The sequence below is a fragment of the Schistocerca serialis genome, chromosome 4 (genome assembly GCF_023864345.2).
Source record: "Schistocerca serialis cubense isolate TAMUIC-IGC-003099 chromosome 4, iqSchSeri2.2, whole genome shotgun sequence".
Lineage (NCBI taxonomy): Eukaryota > Metazoa > Arthropoda > Insecta > Orthoptera > Acrididae > Schistocerca > Schistocerca serialis.
This window is the reverse complement of record NC_064641.1, coordinates 624,026,178-624,044,360: the sequence shown is the minus strand read 5'-3', so window position 1 is coordinate 624,044,360 and position 18,183 is coordinate 624,026,178. Positions and strand designations below refer to the sequence as shown.

Genomic DNA, 18,183 nt, shown 5'->3' with positions numbered 1-18,183 from the left:
CAGTGAACCATCGCTACCAAAGTCGGCTGTACAATTGGGGCGAGTGCTCGGGAGTCTCTCTAGACTAGACCTGCCGTGTGGCGGCGCTCGGTCTGCAATCACTGATAGTGGCGACACGCGGGGCCGACGTATACTAACGGACCGCGGCCGATTTAAAGGCTACCACCTAGCAAGTGTGGTGTCTGGCGGTAACACCACAGTAATGAGAATAATTATACAGTCTGCTAGTATCAAACATCAGCATTAATACTAGGAGAAAATTTTTGAGAATGTAAGTTTGATGCACAGCACTGTATGGTAGTGAATCACGGACGGCGAGAAAACCGAAAAAGAAGAGAATCGAAGCATTTGTGATTTGGTGCTATAGAAGAGTTTGAAAATCAGGTGGACTGATAAAAAATGAAGATGTTCTCCACAGAATCGGCGAAGAAAGGAACGTATAGAGATCAATGACAAGAAGAGGCCTCAGGATGACAGGACCTGTGTTAATAAATCGCGGGATAACTCATATGGTACTAGGGGGAGTTGTAGAAGATAAAAACTGTAGGGCGCAAATGCTACTTGAAGTTTACACAAGAGAGCACTTCGTAACAGGCCATATATAAAAGAAGGGGAGAGAGAGAGAGAGAGAGAGAGAGAGAGAGAGAGAGAGAGAGAGAGAGAGGGTGGGGGTGGGGGTTGAGAGGTCTCCGGTAAAACGAGGACTTTGTAAGCTGCGTTCTTCGTGGGTGGACAATTCCTGCCGTCTGTCTTTGCAGTGATTAATTTTATGTGGTCATTTCACTTTAAATCGCTCTGCATTCGTACTCCCTGTCCGGCACAGCAGTTTGAATTTAGCTGTAGCCGAGTAGATGTAAGTTGAGGTAGCTGCTGTCGATAGTCTTGAGAAATGTGATGTGCTGTACGACGCGAACAGCACTGGGAGGCAGCAAGTTGAAGGAATGGGACTTGCTGATATAGCTCCTCCTAGTTTGAGACCCCACCTCTTTGCGTTGGTTTTCATTAATCTTCGAGCGCTAGTAGTTGATGACGGCCTCACGGACGCAGATGTGCTAGGGCACACATTAGTTTAGCGTTCTGACGGCAGGTCGTCGCTCGGTCAATATTTCTCGTAAACCTGTGCGAGTTAACATACGATGTGGCCTTCGATTAAAACAGGAAACAGGTTTTACGCCCTGGAATGGACTGGCCGGCGCCAAGCGCTGTCCTGCAGTATTGTTTGTGGTAGGCCCTCGTGTCGTGCCGGTAACGGGGACGACACCTGTGGCATTGTTCCTGCACAATGGCAACGCACCGCGACGTGCAGCAACTCGTGCGATGGGCAGCACGCAAGGTGCTCATGTTCACATATTTGCTGAACCTCCGGCGAGCACGTAAATCTGACGGCAGCTTTTCCTTCATTGTGAACTTTGAGACGGTTGACAATGCCAGCCAAGACTGGGGTGGAGCCGGCCGAAGTGGCCGACCGGTTCTAGGCGCTTCAGTCTGGAACTGCGCGACTGCTACGGTCGCAGGTTAGAATCCTACCTCGGGCATGGATGTGTGTGTTGTCCTTAGGTTAGTTAGGTTTAAGTAGTTCTAAGTTCTAGGGGACAGATGTCCTCAGTTATTAAGTCCCATAGTGCTCAGAGCCATTTGAACAATTTTTTAACTGGGGTGGATATGTAACAAATAAGAAAGCAAATGAAACAGGACTGCGGAGAGATGAAACACGACTAGGAGTGGGAAGTTCTTTTATGCCTACCAGCCGAGCCTACTGTTTTGCCTTTTGGCCCTAGATAAAAAGAAGCATGCAGAGATGTAATGCCTTAACCAGTGATAGTCTGACATATCAAATGAGCTGTTTGCGGAAGTAAATAAGACAAGAATCAAATCCTCGCGGGTGTGTGTGTGTGTGTGGGGGGGGGGGGGGGGGATAGGAGGGGGAGCCTGATGACCGTTGGGTAGTAGCCGGCCAGCTTGAGGCGGTTTTCAGGCTGTTTTTTACGCTAGTTCCGGGAAATGAGGGGCTGTTCACCAGTCTTCGCCAAGGAAAATACGATATATAAACACTTAAAGTACGATAACACACAAAACAAAGTTTACAATATTTACAGGTAGATGGCGCAGTGACTTTCCTCTCTTATGTTAAATGGTGACTGTGGTGGCAGGACGGCGTCCGGCTATAAAGATAAATAAATACAGATTGCCAGATGACGAGAACTGCGACGGGTTAAACGCTAGGAGAGAATCAAGACTTACACCACCAGCTTCACTAAAGTGCGAATAGCGTTTCTTTGCGATAATACAAGGCTGGACAAAAATATAAAAACACAATACATTACCATGCTTAATACGCTGTAGTGAAACTATTGGCTTTCAAAACGGCCTCCAGTCGTCTCGGAAAGGATAAACATGGGCCCTGTAAGGTTTTCACTGAAACCTTGTACCATTCATCCTGCACAATAGTGGCAAGTTAAGATGAACATGATGGAGGTACTTAGCGATCACTCATCCCTGCCTCCAGAACAGACAAAAAAGTCTCATTTATTGAGATCTGGTGACTTCGATGGCCAGGTTAGGTCTCACATTTCTTCCTCGTGCTAACGAAACCAATTGTGGTCGATGCGAGGTGTCTGAATAGAGGCCCTACCGTCTTGGAACACAGCGTCACCACTGGGAAACAAACATTGTACCATGAGATGGAATTGATCAGCCAGAATGGTCGCATAATCCTTGGCAGTAATGGGACCTTGCAGAGGCTCATTGAATACCACGATATGGCTGCTCGAATCACCACCGAACCCCCGCCGTGTTTCACTCAAGGGGCGTCAACTTGGCCAGAAGTTGCAAACAATGCGAAACAAGACTCATCAGACCCAGTGCCATTCTTCCATTGCTTCACAGCACTGGTTTTATGTCTTCTGTACCATATTTTCCTGTTAAGGGTGTTTGCATCATTGGTGAGTTGTTTTGGTATTCCGGCCCGCCCTGTAATTCCCTGCTTATGGAGCTCCCTTCGTCTTGTTTTTTTGTGCTGTCTGGGTTCTCCAGGGAGACATTCAGTTCTGCAATCCTGTCGTCCTCTTAGCTTTCGTCACAGTCTTCTTCAATGACCGTGTGCCACGATAACTCAACACTATTTTCTTCCGCGTGATGACTTAGCTTTCACTGCATGTGATATAAATCTTCGATAAGGCGCCTCGTCGGTTGCCTTGGTCACGGATCACCCACCATACGAGCATCAATAATTTGACCAATTTCATAAGTTCCAATTCCAACTTCAACGTACTTTCGAAGTCGCTTGACAACGCAACCAGGCGCTCTTCTGAGGTCGTTTAGACGTTCTTTTGTAAGGGTGGCACTATACGTTACCCGAACGATCAACTAGTCGCTTGTGTCGACTTTTTCTTTGTAGACTCAGTCTATCAGCCATCCTATAGGCAAAAAATATTTACAGCAGCCTTGTCCGGGTATCCGACCGCCATCCAATGAACGCTAGATTTAGATTATGTGCAGTGAAAACATGGGTAAACACTCTCGAATCTGGTACTCTGTGGTTAGGAAACCCCTGTGGTTAGGAAACCGTCTACTGCACTATCAACAAGCAGTAGCAGCGTTTCGAAGCCCATACACAAACACAATATCGGTGTATTCAGCATTTATGAACTGGACAAAGAGTCACACAGTTGATAACTCGATTACGTAAACTAATGAACAATTTCGAAACAAAAGCAACAGTCGATTAATATACTCGTAGCAAATAGAGTACCAACACGAGAAATGAAAACTTACCTCTGTAACTAACTATATTTCTCTTATCAATAAAAAAGGTTCAAATGGCTCTGAGCACTATGGGGCTTAACAGCTGAGGTCATCATTCCCCTAGAACTTAGAACTACTTAAACCTAACTAACCTAAGGACATCACATACATCCATGCCCGAGGCAGGATTCGAACCTGCGACCGTAGCGGTCGCGCGGTTCCAGAACGAAGCGCCTAGAACCGCTCGGTCACACAGCCGGCTTTGCGCAACCACTCTATCACTATCAAATAGTAAAAAATCATTTATTTTTTTGTTTGTTGGACTGTGTGTCTTCCTTCTGATACGGGAAAGGATTGACATGCACCGTACATCTGAATCCCTGGAGCAAACTAACTATTACATCTGATTCTCGTAGTACATTGAAAGGAGTCTATCACATTTAAACGACAAACTGCAGAGGGGAGCTTCATGCGTGCTCTATGTAACGCCATGTTATTCATAAAACTGAAGATACAGTGTCATCAGCAGCTTGAAACAATTTCTGTACAGCGGAGAGTACGCTATAATGTATATTTGAGACAGTTTAAAACTAAGTGCCGCATAGGGACCCGAACCAGGGCCCATAACTTTCGGAGGCAATTCTTTTCCATCTGTGCCATCCGAAGAAAACAGGTCTCTCTGCCCATATTTCTCTCCCACTCTTCCAAACTTGTCTTCCACAAGCTCTGTGGTACACCGTGCTGAGCTGGCGCTCCTACGAAAAATATTAGGTTCAGATTGACTTAGGTACAATATAGGAACTGTTTCTTGAAGCTACATTTGCCAGTAAGAAAAACAACTGAAAATAAATTATCTTCTCTCATCTACGTTACGAGCATCTTGGGCTCGGAATTGTGTGGTCACACTCCCTCGAAACTCTTTGCTTGCTTTTATGTATTAAGGGAAAAGGAAAAAAAAAAAACTTTTAAAAGAAATATAAGACAATATCTGGTCCATTATTGACTCTCCCTTTCAAACAGAACTACAGACCATCAAACATATCGCTTCCAGTAATGGCTACAGCTCTGCCCTGATGGATAATATACTGAAAAAAAGCGTAAAATTATACCACTACTGTACGCTGACCAACAGGAACCAGCCAGTACTTACAAAAATTGGTGCAGCCTCCCCACTTGCAAAATTTTTGGTAATCTCGATAAAACGTTCAAGTATTGCAACTACAGACCTGCTGTTTACAATAACAACAGCCTATCTAAATTTTTATTTAATAGTAAAGATGAACTGTAACCTTTGGAACTGAGTAGTCTATACAAAATCACTTGCAATCACTAGGGAAATGTGTATATTGGTCAGTCAGGTGGAGCTGTGGCAGTTAGATTATCTGAACATGAGAGAATCCAAAGATTAAGAAAGAAAGAAAGATTAATTCTTCGCCCACCATCTAATATCCGAAACCACTCATGTGATGTAGAACGTGAAGTACTATATTCTGTTTAATTTTTTAAAACAATAACTTTGCTTTTATACGAACAGACTGAGAATGGAATTTTTTCCTAAATTTGGTTTTTAAGCGACTTGTGTTGTTCTAGCTATCACTTGGGGACCATGGTAGCCTAGCGGATAGAGCGCTAGGCTTCAGCCGTGGACGTCTCGATTTGATCCCGGACAGGGGGGCGGGGCTTTTTCCTTTTGCAGTCCCCTCAACACGGCCTCAGGTGCTCTCAGCCTGCTGTCAAAATATGTGCCAGGGATCTTTCCCGGCGGCAAAAGGCGACGAGAGCGATGGCCCCGCACCCTGCCCCTCTACAAGTGTGCAGTCGCGCCCACACTGAGGTCACGTACTCTCCCCAAAGGCTTTATCTTCACTTTGCTTCTGTCACTTAAGGTTGGTATAAGAGGCTGAAATTGCGACTGTGAACAAATACGTGCAATAATAGTTCAGGCCCGTCGCCACCTTCCCCTCTCCCTGACTATCACCTCCCCCCCCCTACCTCCATCCATCTTCTCCTCCACACTCTCTCTCCATCTCCTTGAGTTCCATCCCTCTGTCCATCCTGTCCTTTCCGCTCTCTGTGCGCATTTACTCCATCTCTCCCCCCTCCCCCCCTCTCCCACTCCTCTTACCACGAGCCTTGTTTATTGGCAATTTAAATTCAGATTCTATAGTAGCATTCTAATAATAAGCCGATAAGCCAAAAATGAAACTTTCCTATTGTCCACGAAGAAGACAACAAAACAGTGCATCACTGTGTGTAAAATTTATGTTTAATATATAATGGGAAACAGTGTATGTGGGAGTAACAATTTGTCTAATGGTTGAAGTGACCCACTATCGTAGTTGTAACAGCCTGCGACAAAGGAAACTTTACAGTAACACCACATTTTTACAGCAGAGCGCAGCAGTAGCTTTTAACAGAAAACCTGTAGATCGTTGTTTCGACAGTTATGTAGTCTATGTCTGCCTGACTGTTTAATAGAGTATCGTTTAAAATTTGAAGTAAATCGTAAAGAATTTACGAGAGTTTTGCTAACAACGTTTCAATATATGTAATACTGTGTGTGTGTGTGTGTGTGTGTGTATGTATGTGTGTGTAATCAGTTAAAAAATTTGACGCGTTACTCTAATAAACTGATTACACACACACATTATTTCGGTCACATATATATATATATATATATATATATATATATATATATATATATATATATATAAACTGACTACACACTTATTAGGATAACGTGTAAAAATTTGAATTAAATCGGTCAAGTACTTTCTAAGATTTATAGTAACAAAATTTCCCTTTTATATATCAAATATTTATTTATATATTACATATATTAAATAAGAGCTATATATAAAACACACGAGTATTCGTTGAAGTGTTGTTTCAAAATTTCAAAGCAGTCGGTGAGATTTAAGGTTTTGAACACACGAGCATGAGATTTTTGCTAACATCTTAATCCCACCATATTTTTTTCATAGACTTTTGTATACGACATGGAGCTTCTGTAGGTATATAATAACACGTGCGTATTCGAACGCAACGTTGTGTCAAAATTTGAGGTCAATCGACTGACTATTTCTGCGGACACAATCATACGCAGGCTCAGTTTTTATACATTCGTATAAAGATTGCAGGACTGTGGACACAAGTAAACGGAAAAATTCTAGTTTGTTTTGATCTAAAGGTTTCAATTACTTTTTGTTTACAAGTGAAAGTAACTGATCATAGACGTGTCTCAAAATGTTGATTACCATCCTAATATTTTCCTATACAGCCCACCAAGCCTGTTTCTGCATAGAATAAATAAGGTGTGACTTGTGACCAAACGAATATTGGTAATAAGGATCTTTGGTTAGGTTTTAGGCTGCCACAGCCCTCCACAGGCATTACGGTGTCTTCCTTTATGACACGAGGGTGTGGAAGATCTCACGCTGTGGTAGCACTTGCCGGTGGGCTCTTAAAACGGCTGAGAGACGGGAGTTTCTCCGAGGACCTTGAACTCTGCTTTCTCAGGGGCAAGGTTTGAAACGAGGGCGGTGCAGCTGGTCGACCCTCAGATTTGCTTCCTGCAACGGTACACCGCCGACGTTGCTTAACAGACTGTTAAACTTTTCAAAGCGGGTAATATCCACTGGTGGATAAAACGGAGATTGATATAAAATCGTGTACTTTCTCACCCGGTCTACATACTCCTACAATTAGATCCCGTCAAAATCCGTTTCAAGCCTGCAATCGTAGCTTTAAAATTAGCAAATGCAACAGATAGCATTTTGTGCTCCAGTATGACTGAACCAACTTGCATGAAGACCATCAGTCTTTTGTTTTTTGAGCAATGTCGGCTACAATGTAAGACTGGTGGACTGAAGTGAAACCTTTTCACTGACTAAGAATGACTAATTGGTATTCGATTTCGGTATTGGAGCATTGTTGCGTATGTTTCTTTTTTTCATTCTGTCATAAATACATAAGTCAGATGTAAAAACTTTGTTCTGTTAAGGCGGAGCCGACCGGTGTGGCCGAGCGGTTTTAAGCGCTCCATTCTGGAACCGCGTGAACGCTACGGTCGCAGGTTCGAATCCTGCCTCGAGCATGGATGTGTGTGATATCCTTAGGTTAGTTACGTTTAAGTAGTTCTAATTTCTAGGGGACTGATGACCTCAGATGTTAAGTCCCATACTGCTCAGTGCCATTTGAACCAATTTTTGTTGAGACGGAGAGTATAATAGAGAGTGAATATGTGGCAGTTGGAGAGGATATGTGCAACGAGAAGACGAATGAAGAAGAAATCAAAATGTGAACACAATAAACTTCAATTAGTTCACAAAGAATAAAATTTCAGATGCAAATAATAAAATTATTCCTCGTCGTAATCCAACTGAAACGAATTCAAGAAAGTCCACACATCCTGAAAATAAATAAAAAAATTACTGTGTAATAAACACATTTTTACCAACAGCTGCGTCTGAGTATTTTGTGTAAAATTAAAAAAAAATATTTTTATGGTATGTTTTTCGCTTCTGAAAATTTTACTTCCTGTGACATTATGCGTTTTGAAAAATTGCTCCTCGTTTGTGCTAATGATATAAACTAAGTTACGCTGTGCGTTTGGTTTTGTAAACACAAACATATTGCTATGTTTATTTACGACCAAGAACTGCATTTAAAGCAGCTGGGTGATGATACTGAACCACGTAAGAATTATTATAGTTCGACAACAACACGATATTATTTACTTGTTGCGACTTGAAATTTTTACCTGTTGTGGGATGTGTGATCTACTAAAAAAGCGATTTTTTGTCACTCTAGACCTTTACTGGTGACTGATCTGCACTTTTATGGAAGACAAACCTTCATAGAAGAAGTTCAAAAGCACAAGTCAGAATTCCATTATAGTTGGGAGATTTTTGCCTGAAACGTCGAGTGTAAAAGAAAATACGCCATGTTGATCAAACAAGAAGTCTGATAGAAAATTTACATATTCTAAGTTTCCTTTATTTCACACTTACCCATTGCTTTATAGCTTTGCTTTATTCCAATTTCACGAACGGTGCCAAATTCATGTGATATGAAAGATCGTAAAAAATAAAAGCTGTGCTTTACGGAAATTGAAAAATAATTAACTGAGACTGAATTTTGGAACTACCTGTAGGGCCAAATACAAGAACGTTTTTCTGGGTCACATGATACACTCTAAAACTCATTTCAAATGGTGCAGAAATATTACCGAAGGCAACGTGATTGCTTTGATTGCAGTATCCGTAACATTATACCGAAATCAGCGGTAGTAATCATTCCGTCGTTCGACTCGAAAATCGAAAGTGTAACAAATTGATCATTGAGTAGGGGCGTGGCAGATTTCAATCAACGCCATATTGGTATGTGGATCACTGAGGAATTGTCTGTGGTCTGCTACTAAACACTGCGCAACAGATTAGACTTTCTACTAGTGTGGACTCATTGTAGAGACTGACTGACCGGAACTAACAGCACAGACAAACGTGAGCCTTTCGTACACGCTGTGTGAAAGCCGGGAAAGTAGTATAACAGAAAAAAACCATTATGATTGAATTTGTTATCGCATCGGCGGCGGACCTGGAACGGACTTTCAAACATATTACATAATTTACATTACAGTAGCTCAGGTTTCCATATCAGGTCTTTGTCGTTTATTCTGCTTTTCTATTAGTAATACGTTCACTAGGAGGTGACGGAATATGGATATCGGTCGTGTACTCTGCTGTTAAAACCTTTGTGTCTGAAACTCAATTATTTTGTGCACGGAAGCGAAGAACTGAACCATTAAGTGTTTTTCGTATTAGGAAATTCATGTGACAGTCGCATACTTGACTTCACGTGTATCTGTACCACCCATATCAATGTACCGACTGAAACTGAATGATCAACATTTTTCAGCAGTGCCATCGGCTATAGACGAAACATTTATCCTTCTTTATCGCATGTTTGAATAAAAAAAAGTTATTTCGTTGCCCAGTGTAAGTTTCTCGGCAAAATTTTGCCACCTAACCTCACTGACACACAAAACAACAATAATATCATACCTTTGACGTATGCAGTCATGCAAAATAATGTGTAATTGATAGCCCTGCACCTGAGTATGGAATAACGCTAAAATAAATATTGGTGTTAAACATGTCTAAAGCAGCAGACGATGTTGTTTATAAAATATTTTGCGGATACACACATACTAACATAAAATATTTCGGTGCACAAACCATTTTCAATAGCCCGTGGAATTATTGTTGGCCACAGGCTGCCTCGAAATATGTTGTGAGTCACCATTTGTATGAGGCTACTACCAGTAGACAGTTGACTAATACATAGCGTATCACCTAAGACTAGCAACGCTTTTATTTCGTGATCCGTCCAAGTCATCGATACGAAATTTTCGACATGTGGTAGTACACCGAGGGAGGGGGGAGGGGTGGGGGCGTAATTTTGTTGCATCTTTAACCTAGTTAATTCTTCTATCGGCTACAAGTAACTGACTCACTCCTATGTGACTGTGGTGTTGAGAGGCAAACAGACCACACCGTTTTTAGCTGCCCACTGCGGTACCAGGCCGCAAACAATTTCCAGGAGTGTTTAGAGCTATATCTTCACACCAGACTGAAGACGCTACTCACAACACATAATGTGCCACTGTAGAAGCGTATATGCAGGGTGTGTCACAATTCATGCTACACGCTTCTAAGGGCTGTAGAGGGGACTCAGCAGAACAAGTTTTAAATAGGAACCCATGTCATCCAGCGACTTTACAGAGCGTCCAAGTTACAGGCGCCAGCGCCTGTAAATGTATGTACGTACAGGATGATTCCGTGAGTATGTTGTAAAGTTTCAAGGATGACAGAGACGGATAAACGTATCAGTTTGATGTATAGGTCCCTGTTCCGGAAACGAACGAGTCGAAAGTTACAAGCGGAAATCATTCTGATACCTCTGACAGTGGATTACATTTACCAGTACTCTTGTTGCTAAGAATGTACGGTATCCGACTTTCAGAGATGGCAGAACTATGAGCACTTGTTCAATAAAGGGGATGCATTCCACACTAGCTAAGATGAACAATGCTTGCAGCCCTCCAGGTATGCATGGTGGTGGTGGAAACTTGCTATGGGACCAAACTGCTGAGGTCATCAGTCCCTAAGCTTCCACACTACTTAATCTAACTTAAACTAACTTACGTTAAGGACAACACAGACACACCCAAGACGCTCAGGCATGCATTTTGTCGACATATTGCCACCTCTGAAAGTTGGATGCACTACATTCTTAGCAAAAACAGTACCGGTAAATGTATTCCACTGTCAGAGGAATAAGAATGATTTCCGCTTGTAACTTTCGACTCGTTCGTTTCCGAAACGGGGATCCTTATCTCAAATTGATAATTTATTCGTTTCCATCATTCTTGAAAGTTTGTAAGATCATCATGGAATCACCCTGTATATAAATACGTTTACAGCCGTCGGCGCCTAAATTTGGACTCTTCCAGACATGAGTTCCTATATAAAACTTGATCTACTGAGTCCCCTCTACAACATCTATGAATGAGTAACATGAGTTACGAAACACCTTGTACCACGTTTTAGCGGCTGTACACACCATGACAAAATATCTATGTTTACAACCAACTTAAATATTCTATTGAGCTACTGGTGATGATGAAGATGTTTGGTTTGTGGGGCGCTCAACTGCGCGGTTACAGAGCCCAGAGTTACTGGTGTACGTGCATATATATACACTACGGGCCATTAAAATTGCTACACCACGAAGATGACGTGCTACAGACGCGAAATTTAACCGACAGGAAGAAGATGCTGTGATATGCAAATGATTAGCTTTTCAGAGCATTCACACAAGGTTGGCGCCGGTGGCGACACCTAACAACGTGCTGACATGACGAAAGTTTCCAACCGATTTCTCATACACAAACAGCAGCTGACCGGCGTTGCCTGGTGAAACGTTGTTGTGATGCCTCATGTAAGGAGGAGAAATGCGAACCATCACGTTTCCGACTTTGATAAAGGTCGGATTGAAGCCTATCGTGATTGCGGTTTATCGTATCGCGACATTGCTGCTCGCGTTGCTCAAGATCCAATGACTGTTAGCAGAATATGGAATCGGTGGGTTCAGGAGGGTAATACGGAACGCCGTGCTGGATCCCAAAGACCTCGTATCACTAGCAGTCGAGATGACTGGCGTCTTATCCGCATGGATTTAACGGATCGTGCTGCCACGTCTCGATCCCTGGGTCAACAGATGGGGACGTTTGCAAGACAACAACCATCTGCACGAACAGTTCGACGACGTTTGCAGCAGCAGCATGGAGTATCAGCTCGGAGACCATGGCTGCGGTTACCCTTGACTCTGCATCACAGACAGGAGCGCCTGCGATGGTGTACTCAACGACGAACCTGGATGCACGAATGGCAAAACGTCGTTTTCTCGGATGAATCCAGGTTCTGTTTACAGCATCATCATGGTCGCATCCGTGTTTGGCGACATCGCGGTGAACACACATTGGAAGCGTGTATTCGTCATCGCCATACTGGCGTATCACCCAGCGTGATGGTATGGGGTGCCATTGGTTACACGTCTCGGTCACCTCTTGTTCGCATTGACGGCACTTTGAACAGTGGACGTTACATTTCAAAAGTGTTACGACCCGTGGCTCTACCCTTCATTCGATCCTTGCGAAACCCTACATTTCAGCCGGATAATGCACGACCGCATGTTGTAGGTCCTGTACGGGCCTTTCTGTATACAGAAAATGATCGATTGCTGCCCTGGCCAGCACATTCTTCCGATCTCTCACCAACAGAAAACGTCTGCTCAATGGTGGTCGAGCAACTGGCTCGTCACAATACGCCAGTCACTACTCTTGATCAACTGTGGTATGTTGTTGAAGCTGCATAGGCAGCTGTACCTGTACAAGCTATCCAAGCTCTGTTTGACTCTACGCCCAGGCCTATCAAGGCCGTTATTACGGCCGAAGGTTGTTGTTCTGGGTACCGATTTCTCAGGATCTGTGGACCCGAATTGCGTGAAAATATAATCACATGTCAGTTCTAGTATAATATATTTGTCAAATGAATACCCGTTTATCATCTGCATTTCTTCTTGGTGTAGCAATTTTAATAGCCAGTAGTATATATATATATATATATATATATATATATATATATATATATATATATATATATGTGTGTGTGTGTGTGTGTGTGTGATTGAATATGTCATTTAATTTTTAGCAAACCATGTAACATAAGCTTGCTCATCTCCTAAGACGGAAATGAGATAAAAAAAAAAGAAACTCGTATATCAACCGAAGTGTTGAAGCATTTCGTTTTATTTTGATTGAAATAGACGCTTTTTAGACAGCAATCGCAACGTTGGAATTTTTCGCAAAACTGTTCTAGAAATGAGCTAAAACAGCAAGGTCGATATTATCTATTGTGGTGTTAACATAGCTGAGTGGACCTTACATGCCAGACTTCGTCGTTCTAATAAGCCTTTTGATTGTCTTCTTTTTCAACAAAAGCTAGTCATTTAAATCTGTGTAGCCACATTTGAAATAGTTTCTCTAGCTCCCTTCATTTGCGCTAGAAGTTAGGACACGTTACCGTTTCTGTATCTCCACGTAAACACCATGCACAGATTAGATTAAACGTAAACACCACGCACAGATCAGACATTAGGCTTGTCCGAACTGGCCGACTGCCCGCAAGGCAGTACGAGGAGCGATCTGTGATAGTGGGATATGTGATCAGCATGTCTCCAACCCCGCAGGAGTTATTGCTAGCCGGTAAATCCTGCTGATGCCGCTGTTCCGTTATTCAAGCAGCTCCTCATCTGTCCAACGAGGGTGAGTGGTACCGTTCCAGACCTACCCAACACAGAAATATCCGAGGAGGTACCGGCAATCGAATCGGGCTCCTGCAGCACCGAAGGCAGCGACGCTAATCGTTTGGCTATGGAGACCGTCTAATTCTGTGTGTATGTCGTACAAAGTAGGGACAATAGGAAACACATTTTATCTTAGTGGCGTTGGCTTGTCTTTTTCGTCATATGGAGGAGTCGGCTACGAGAGCACCACATGGTGTTCTTTACACATGTATAGACGATCCCGAACGGCATGCCTTTCGATTTCTGATCCTATCTCGGATACTTTTGAGAGAGGTTTCAACAGAAACAATAATTTATTATAGGAGCGCTTGTTGTCTGTTCTTTCGGACATGTTGGGACTTTAGGCGGAATCGGCAGCGACGAGTAAAAATGTGTGTCGGATTCGAGTCCCGGTCCGGCACATATTTTCATTCGTCGCTGCTGATTCCGCCTAAAGTCTCGATGCATCTGATATCATTAGTTCCTTTCCTTCCGTTTCCTTTCTCCCACTCCACATTCAATTTACATAATAATAATTTAATTATTTTCATGTTCCATGGATCATTTGAACTATATTTTTATCGAAGTGGTGTGGAACGAGCGAGTTTACAGGACATGCATTCATAGTCAGTGTTAACAAAATTAAACACATTATTTCTCAGTTCTGCTCATGGAACTACACTTAGAATTTTTTTAAATTTTTATTTTTTAAATCTTTTTTTTAATTTATAGACTACTTTCTTTTAAATTCAAATTCAAAATTCGTCCAAGGAATAGAAACAGTTGTCCAGGAGAAATTATTTTAGTTTAGATTTAAAACTTGCTTTTCTACCCGACAGAAATTTTATGTTACTGGGCAAATGAAAAAAAAACTGTTGTTTTATGTTGAACTCCTTTCTGACCGTGTGACAACTTCAATAACAAATGACAGAGGTCTTTTTTCCTCTAGTGTTGTCCATACCTGCTATGATGTTGATTCGTTTGTTTACAAGACTAGAAGTAGTACGAAGAGAAAAAGTATATGAACTTAATCGTTTGTTAAGCTCAGTAATATATTTCTTCCAGATAAAATTTTCATCAGTATGTAGATCCAAAAATTTGGAGCATTCTAGCTTATTTACTTATTCGTGTTCATGCGTTTCGTCTATTCCTGATTAGACGCTGTTTGTTACGAGAAACTGAATATAATGAATTCTATTGTTCATAATTTAGGGAGACTCAATTTTCAGGCAAACGCTTAATAATTTGGTGAAAAACATAATTAACAATCTCTTCTGTTGCCTCCTCCGTTACGGGATTCGTTATAACACTGATACCTTCTGCACAAAGCGTTGTTTCTGATTGCTGAATGTTAGTTGGAAGGTATAACACAGTAGGAATGTGAAAATACGTCAAGAGATTGATTATTTCGTTTCCAAGGCTAGCAATTATACGTAGAGCAGAAGTAGCTGAACTTAATTATTTGAGAAGCCCAGTAATATGCTTCTTCCAGTTCACGCTCTCATCAGTATGTACATTACACCCAAAAACCTGGAGCATTCTACCTTAGTTATGACTCCTGCTCATATGCTTCTTCTATGTTTGGCAAGACTCTATGTGTTGTACAGAACTTAATGTAGTGATTCTTTTTGCAAAATAGGGAGTTTTCATTTTCAAAGAACCACTTAATAATTACTTGAAAAACATCATTAACAATTTGTTCCGTGGCTTTCTCCCAAATGGGATTTTTATTACACTAATATCGTCTGCTTAAAGTACCAATTCTGCTTGTTGAATGTTAAATGGAATACCATTCATATGCCTCAGGAATAAGAGCGGACCCAAAACTTGACCCTATGGGACTCCCTCTGAAGCATTTTATCACTGTATACTATTTTTTTCAAGAGCTTTCGAATACCGTTAAAAACTTCATCGTCTCGTTAGAGAAAATATCTGTTTCAGTATATCATTCGATCGAAGAGGTCAGTGAATTACACATGCAATAAATAAATAAATAAGTAAATACGTTCCTTTCTGTGTACAATCGTATGCTGTGGACCTCGTTTCGACATCTTCAACGAGTAACGAAATAAATGTGCTGCTAGTTTTGGATGATTCACCGTGTATGACAGAAGGTAGCTGACAGTGGGAGACTACTGAAAATGTGGAACACGGTGTTGATTCATCACATGCTCTACATCATGTGGCAGGAAGACAAAATGCGCCCTAGTCGCTGCCGGCTGGAGAGGGCCGCAGAGCGCAGCCAGCCAGTCAGCCGGCCAGCCGGCGGGCGCCGGCACCTACCTGTGCGCTGTCTGGATGGTCGCCGTCCGCCGACCTGCTCGCGTGTGCCGTGTCCGCCGCACTGACTGCAGTGGGATGCGGAGGCTGCGAGCTCGCCGCGGCTCCCCGTTTATGTAAGTGGCCGCCTGCTGACTGCGAAGGTCCGCCGGCCGCCGCCGCACGCGCCGCCCCCCGTGCCGGCCGCGACGCCGTCGGGGGTGCCCGGTCCAAGTCTCCAGTCGCGACGCCTGTCCGCCACAAGGACCGAAATCGCCATCACCTCCCCTCCACTCCTGTAGCGGAAGTGAGTTGCAGCCACTCTGTCCTCTCACTACCCGCATGTTTGGAAAATGACTTTGAGAAGAAAAAAGAGTGTTATGTCTTCCTTGATCTGTCTGCAGCGTGTGACAGAATCTGGAGATGGGGGCTACTAATGAAACTGTACAGTTCCCAGTACAGATATCATCTCCTTCTAGGATATTATGCTAACTGTTTCAATTCCGTTATAATTATCCGGGCTGTTATGCCGTGGTCGGTTGATGAATTCTGTGTCAATTCGCAACGTTTCGTCTCCGACTGCGGCAACATCTTCAAGGGGGTCCGTAGCTCGATGGAAGGTCCAACACACCCACTGGCTCGCTACTGACTGCCGCTAAATTCCGTGTCCGCGCGCTCCCGCGCCGCGGCGTGACGTCACGTGTTTTGAAAACGCCAGTGCAATTGGCCGCTGTCCATCGCCGTCGATCGCCATTGCCATCACCCAGTAGTGGACGGGTGGTACACATCTTCTTTAACACCGGCATCTATATACCGTTTAATTTCACGCCCTCCTCCTTTCGATTGAAATGATTAGGGTTGAAATTATTAGGGTGTTTAGCGATTTCGATTGACTCCCTGTAGAGCCTTTCGTAATACCCGCTTGTGGCCGCTAGTACTTGCGTCTCCTCGAAACGAATATTGTGGTTCCCTGGCTGGAAAGCATGCTCCGCAACAGCTGATCGTTCCGTTTCTCCTCTTCTACAATTGCCCTTGTGCTCTTCCAAACGTTTAGAAACAGTTCTTTTAGTGGTACACACATAAACATCTCCACAGCTGCATGGGATCCTATACACTCCAGCTTTTTCCAATGATTTGCGAGCGTCCTTGGCAGGCTTAAGGTATTCCCGTATCTTCCTGGTGGGCTTGTAAATTACGGTAACATTCCGCTTCGTCAAGATCATCCCTATTTTTTCCGGCGATCGACGGCGACGGACAGCGGCCAATTGCACTGACGTTTTCAAAACACGTGACGTCACACCTCGGCGCAGGAGCGCGCGGACACGGAATTTAGCGGCAGTCAGTAGCGAGCCAGTGGGTGTGTTGGACCTTCCATCGAGCTACGGACCCCCTTGAAGATGTCTCTCGCAGTCGGAGACGAAACGTTGGGAATTGATACAGAATTCATCAACCGACCACGGCGTAACAGCCCGGATAATTATAACGGAAATGATATTTCCTGCCGTGAAAGTCTACATTTTAGTAACTGTTTCAAGTTTACTCCGAACACAAGAATAAATTCCGCACACTCAAAGTTGGCTTGCCTCATGGTTCAGTTCTCTCCTCTGCATCCCCTGTATCCAGACACTTGTTAGCGGACGTTACTATAGGGTGCGTCGATACTTCGCCTTCGTGACACTCTCTGCTGGGAACACTTTCACTGAGGTTTCTGTGGATAAATTACGGTCCTTTCTTCCTCAAGAGCCTAAGCTAGAGAATGGAGTGGTGTTGCCCGCCCAGGTATGGAGTGAAGACGACATCCCAGTTCATCCAAAAGGTCTTCCATTGGGTTCAGGTCGGGACTCTGGGCAAATCTGTCCATTTCAGGGGTGTCGTTCTCCACAAAACCGTTGCCATGTTGATACAATCACTGTCTTCAAACGATTCCCCTATTGTATGAGAACACAACGCCGCATTTAGCGTTTTCTTAAGGGCTGTAAGAGGACCTCACGCTAACCGCTAAAACCACCCCCATACCTCAACACCATTTCGTAATTCACTGTTTCTACTACGTTTATGGCAAGTAACTCTCTTCCAGCATTTGCCAAACCCAAACTCTTCCATTGGATTGCCACGGTCTAAAGCGTAATTTATCACTCCATGTCACTCTTTCCCTGTCAACCTGTTCAAATGTTCAAATGTGTGTGAAATCTTATGGGTCTTAACTGCTAAGATCATCAGTCCCTAAGCTAAATTATCCTAAGGACAAGCACACACACCCATGCCCGAAGG

At 43.2% G+C, this 18,183-nt stretch overlaps 1 protein-coding gene across 2 annotated transcripts in view; it reads right to left on the bottom strand.

Moving 5' to 3' along the window:
* The window catches only part of LOC126474084 (monocarboxylate transporter 7-like), a 150,967-nt gene extending 134,913 nt beyond the window's left edge, over positions 1-16,054 (bottom strand). For both annotated transcript variants that reach the window (XM_050101495.1, XM_050101493.1), the window contains exon 1: positions 15,937-16,054. The gene's annotated coding sequence lies outside the window, so the exon portion shown is untranslated. The remainder of the gene's footprint in view (positions 1-15,936) is intronic.
* Between the last annotated feature and the right edge of the window lie 2,129 nt (positions 16,055-18,183).